The sequence below is a fragment of the Trichechus manatus genome, unplaced genomic scaffold (genome assembly GCF_000243295.1).
Source record: "Trichechus manatus latirostris isolate Lorelei unplaced genomic scaffold, TriManLat1.0 scaffold00037, whole genome shotgun sequence".
In the NCBI taxonomy this organism is placed as follows: domain Eukaryota; kingdom Metazoa; phylum Chordata; class Mammalia; order Sirenia; family Trichechidae; genus Trichechus; species Trichechus manatus.
In genome coordinates, this window is record NW_004443973.1 from 18280398 (window position 1) to 18286827 (window position 6430).

Sequence of the window (6430 nt, forward strand, 5' to 3'; positions counted from 1 at the left end):
AAGAAAAAAAGGTGTTCTCCATTGTTGAAGATGCCAAATAAAATGCATTGACAGAAATTAATAGGCAATAGAACTCGACGAATTCTTCTGGAGAATATTTTTATGATGAAAGTCTTGGCAACTGTTCCTGTGATTAATGATGATAATGCACAAACCCTCAGCTCCAGATAAACTGGCCTATTTCTTCTTTCTAGAATATTCCTCTCCTTCCCTTTTGTTTTCCAAGGAAGATTAATGACCCTATCCTTTCAAATTCTTACCTGTGATGCCCCCATCTCCACTTCTCTATCCAAATCTCACTTTTCCTAAGGTGTCTCAAACCCCAAAGGATAAAGCAATCTGTTTTCCTTTGAACTCCAGTGTACTTCGTATTTTCAGCACTCCACACTTATTATACAGTGTAATATCAGTCCATGTCATATAGTCCTCAGACCTTAAACGCTGCAAAAGGATTAAATTGTATGCTGACTTCCAGAAGATGCATGGAGACAGAGTCTATAAACATGTCTTGCTATCAGCTAGAGTACATACACAGGAGATGGCCAAGTACGTCATACACGAGGATACTTTGAATGCAGTCAATCTGTGGGTCACTGGTTACCTCACACGCTTAAAGTAGACTTTCTCTATGAATAAGAGACGCAGGGAATATCTAGCCCTTCCACCATTTCTGTAATAGATAACTGAGAATAAGAAAGGAATTTTTTAAAACTCAAAGAGAAGATTTCCAATTTAGTTGAATTTTGTGATTTACCTGGCCAAAATAATCTTCCTCCAGCTTACAAGTGATCAAAATTCCCATCTTCATGTGAGGGCAAAGAAGAGAGATAAAACTGAATACTTACTGCCCCCCAAGTGGCCAGTAACCAACATATATTTTCCCACTAAAGTTCACAACAATCCTGTGAGGGAGGTATTATTATCCCCATTTCCCCCCTACAAATTACTAATGAGTAAGGTTTACACTAGGATTACAGAGAGAATATGGTCAAGATGTGCCATTTCTTACAGGTAATATTTTTCTGCTCTGTTTTATAAAATAAATTTATGTTAAGAATAAATTAGCCGTGTGTTTTAAACACTTATTAATGTATGTCAAATGTTATTGTTTACTTATCAAAAGCTAATAATTCATTATTGCTAAAAAAAATTAAATATCAAACCAATTTAAAAATTGTCTTAGATCACTAAAGAAAGACTGAAGGTTGGAATGTGTTCTGAAAATATTTCTTCTTAAAAAGAACACTGATCAAAGCCAAATTTCATTTGTTTCTATGTTTGCCAAGCTAGCCCAATGGGGCAATAACAACGCTGGCATTTCCCCCAGCCTCTGAATTCTATGATTGGTTGGTTTCTAATGTGCCTAAAACTGTAATTAGAGGCAATCTTTTTCTACCTAGTTAAGCCTGCTGACAGAGAAGTTCTTTGTACGTCAGAAATGTGCTTGCGTGCGGTGCCCTATTGCCAGTCCTTTGCAAAAAGGGTGATATTTTAAAATCTGAAGGCATCTGCAGCTGTTCAGCTAGTTGACTAATGCCTTCTGAGATTTTCTTCCCCAAAATAAAAATCATCTGGGGGTAATTGTTACTCAGAATAATAACAAAGTTTGGCATTTCTGAAGATCTTTTCAACACTGAATTTCACAAGTCTGAGCTCATCTCTGAAATCATGAGATTCTTGTTTAAACTCCAAGGCGGTGACCTGAGTGGTACTCAGAGATTCTCTGTGGCAGGTTTGGGTTTAGGATTGGACATTTCTCATTCACATTTGCATCTCACCTCCATGTGGCCCTATACTTGGTTAGTAGAATCCTAAAGTAAAATACACTGCAAAGAGCACTGCCCGAGGAGTCCCATAATCTGGCAATCCATGTGGGCTGCATCTTAATAGGGGCACAGAGTTACGTAAGTGACTGCCACCTCAAGTGGATCTCGTAGGGATCTGCCTCTAGGGGACCAAGTATATGAATGTGCTTTGTAAAGTATTGAGCAAGTTCATACAAATATGAATTCTGATTAACATGTATCTGTCATTAGCCCAACATTCTCGTGAACTTCTTCAATTACAAAAGGACCAGAAGAGGATGATTCAGCATCTACGATGACACTATAGAGAAAATATTCAGAAGTTTTGCTAAATGGACTACATTTTAAATGTTTCATAACCTAGCTGAATCTAAAATAAAAATGCTGGGGTTGGTTATTATTTATTCGTCATATTGATTGTTTATTTACTTGACCCTAGTCAAAAACCTTTGTAGACCAAGCTCCGCTACCGACTAGCTGCATTATCACAGGCAGGTCACCTAATATTTCCATATCTTAGTTTCTCCAACCGAAACATTGTGGAGGGAGGGAGGCAGCAGAAACAGACAGAAATGGGTCTGGATTACCCAGATCCGAGTCTGCAGCCTTAATTCTCTAATTCAGGAAAACTCTGGCCTGGAGGGAAGGGAGCTTTGCTGATTTAGAGTCCTGTGCACTCACAGAGCTTTACATCAAGATGCATGAAGGAGGCAAGACTTGCTATTTGAAGGCAGCATTTACAAAGCTGGGTTCCAAATGTAATAACTTAATATGGAATTCTGACTGAAAATGCCTGAGGACTTTGCAGAAGCGATAAAGGGTAACACACTAGAAATATGTGTTGACCGCTTGATCTGCTGATACACTAAAAATTATACCTAGTGTCTTGAACAGAATGGAGGCCTATCCTGGGACAACTTAAGATTCAAAAAGTAAAGTAATTAATTAAAAGGAGAGTGTCAGAAACCTACCTCTGTGATCTTAGAAAAGTCACATGAACTGTTTATCTTCTCAAAAAAGAGGATCTGCGTTGGGGCTTGTGAGTTATTATAAGAATAAAATAATAAACCAAATGTGAAAGTGCTTTAGGAAACTAAAACATCCTATGTAATACAGGGAGAAAAATGAATTTAAGTCGAGTAATAATAGATGTCATTACTATAATTTGGGATTTTTTAAAATTAAGTTATCAAATGTCTAGCTTCTCAAAAGAGAGAAGCATTTTTTTATTTCTACATGTAAATTTATTAAAATTATGTACAGAACAGTTCAAGTGAAGCTGCTACAATTAAACATTTAAAGTATAGGCCTTGCTTATTTTAAGAACTAGATGGTTTGCTGAAAACCTGAGTATAACTACCATTTTTAAATAACATTCTTAGTGAAGATTTAGTAATCTCTTGGAAGGTGAAACATTTTTTTATACAAGGTATTATTAGTAGTAGTTTTTCCATGCAATCTGTGTCTGTATAGGCTTGGATCTCTTGAAGTAGATGGAATTCATCTTCATTTTTAGCAATCATCATAATTTATTATTGCAATAAACAGTTATTGAACGCATGCTGTGTGCAGGGAAGGCTTTGTTTTAGGGGCTCAAAATTCAAAGATGAATAATCTATAGTCTTGGTTTCCAAACAGTTAACCAATTACTCGAAAGAGGTGATGTGAAAGCAAATAAGTTTAATGAAGTGTAATATAAGCACACAAGGGCTTTATAGGAAACATCCCAGCAAGCAATAACCATTTCCACTTGGGTGGACATAGAGGGATCAAGAAATGCTGTTTAGAAGAACTGGCACTTAAGCCTAATAGGTATTACTAATGATGGAAAGGACTGGGGATGGGTGGTGGAGCGAGGAATTGCTGGGGTAAGGGAAGATGAATGCCCCAGACGGAGAGATCAGCCTGAGCAACTTGACAAAAAACCAAAACCAGACCCGTTGCTGTCAAGCCAATCCACAGCGACCCTATAGGACAGAGTAGAACTGCCCTGCAGGGTTTCCAAGGAGTGGCTGGTGGATTTGAACTGCTGACCTTTTGGTTAACACCTGAACACTTAACCACTGCACCACCAGGGTGCATGAAGATTCCTCATATCTGTAGGTAATGCAATGAGACTGGATCACTGGCCAAAGTAAGTGGTGGGAAAGTACACTGTGTTTCTCTTGATCGCAGCTGGGAATTGTTCATAGATCTGGAGGAGAGCTCCTGAGTGCAGGTAACGGTGTGGAGACCGACTAAAAGTAGAATGTGAGGATTCAGGAAAAGAAAAAACAGCGAGTTTTGCCAGGACTTTAGGGCTATAGTAGAGATAATCAGGCATGTTGGATAGTGAGCCAAGGCCTGTTTGTTCTGAGATTCCACTTACGAAACCAACTTGGTAAAAGAGAAACTCCCAAAAAGGACAAAAACCGGGCACTGGCTCTTCCTTTTTCACAGGCACCCACCTCCCTGATCCTTCTCCACCCTCCCATCCACACATATACCCTAACAGAGATGATTTTTCTTCTGTTCTAAAGGTTGGAAGTACTAGTGTGTGTGTGTGTATGTGTGTGTGTGCGCGTGTGCATGCATGCGTGCACGTGTGTGTATGTTTAATGGAGACAGCTGGTAAGAAAAAAAAAAAAAAGAAAGCTTTTTACTGCACTTTTTCCTACACAAAGTGTAACATCTATTTTGTATACATTCCAGCAGGTTCAGAGCATCCAAGACTGAAAATTACAGAAAGGCAAAATAATAAAAAAAATCTATAAACACCCTAATTCATTAGCCAGTAGGTTATGTAACCATTTTTTCTGGGTGCCCTCATCCTGAGCATCAGTTAACATATACTTTCTCTCATCTCCTCTCTTCCTTTCTCAACCTCCTTCTAGAAGTCCAATTCAGAGCATGCAGATCTGCAATAGATAACCAAAACCCCAACAATAACAGCACTGAAGATGACCTCATCAGTGCTGCTCACATTAGCTGGCCAACCTGGTAAAATATTTGCTTTGATCTTTTTATGCATTGACCACAAATTTAAATAGGAAAACTGGACCTCCGATTGTGGCATCACTTAAGGACAGTTGCTTTTCCTCAGATTCTGAAGGAAATACATAACTTGGTATGACAAAATTCCTGGGCCATTGCTGCTAAGGATTGAGGGATCCTCATCCATGTCAATTCTAACACAAACTCAAGGGCACTAATCAGAAACATACCTGCTTCGGGCATGTTATGCATTTTTTTCGGACCACTTTTCTATGTTTCTACTACTATGTAATCTATTTCTCCATTATTTTAAAGTTTCCTTTCTATTTCAACTCTTTATCTTAGAGCTCCTTGGAATTTTCTTTCTTTAAAACTCATTGTTTGTCATTTACCTCTCCCAATTTTCTCATAATATCAAGTCCTTTCCATTCATTCCAGGTTTTTTTGTCATCAATTTTCTTCCCACCCTCCTCTTTTCCACTCCACTTCATTGACTTGGGGAAAAATATTTCTCTCTCTCCCTCTCACACACCCACACATACACACTCACATACACACACACTCACATACACATACACACACACACACAGAGTCAGAGAGAGGTTAAACCCTCTAGGAAATATGAAACAAGTTTATAATCACCTCAGGCTGATTTTTTGGGTTATTCATGGTGTGGCAGACATTGTTATTTGCCTACATAATATTCCTTCTCTCCTTCTTCCTTATTAAGAGAAACTCAATTTTGTTTGCAGCAGCTATCCATCAACTTTAAAATCTATATTTCCCAACCTCCTTCCTTGCTCCTATGAATGGCCACATAACCAGTCTGGCCAATGAGACATAGGACTTCTGAGAACTTTGTTAAGAATTTCTGAGAAATTTGCTTTCCTAGCACAGGCTCTATCTCTTCCAACTTGCCCTTTCTTACATTCTGCCTGAAATACAGAAGTGATATCCAAGACATTGGCTGAATGCTACAATCAGAATAGAGAAACTATCTTTTCAAGGATCATATAGACCAGCCATGTTTCTCATAGCAAATGGAACTACTACAATTTTGCGTACTTCATTTAAAACATAAGAGAGACCCAAATCTCAGAAAATCTATGATAAAGTCTGCAAACGTACACTAAGGTCTATCTAGTCTCAGTGAATAGAGGAAAAAGGATGTGGTCCCATTTTCAGGTGAAAAATATAATCAATCCTACCACTAATACAAAAAGTATTCACCCTCCCCAAATTAAACCTTATCGGTTCTCTTAGTCAATCTTTCTACTGTGGCCATTATTCTCAGACTACCTAGTTATTTTTCTTCAGAACTCTTTTAAGCTACAAAACAAGAAAATTATGGTCCAAACTCTATCAACTTGGCAAGTTTAAATATATAATCATAAATAATTAAATAGTACCTTTCATTCTTCTCCTACATACTAGTTTCTTTTTTAATCTATTTCATTCATGCATTCATTTACCTCCAAATTTGGAGGACATCTACATGGCCAACCAACTGGAAGAGATCCATAAATATGCCTATTCCAAAGAAAGGCGATCCAACCAAATGCAAAAATTATCGAACAATATTATTAACATTACTCACAAGTAAAATTTTGCTGAAGATCATTCAAAAGTGGTTGCAGCAGTACAGCAACAGG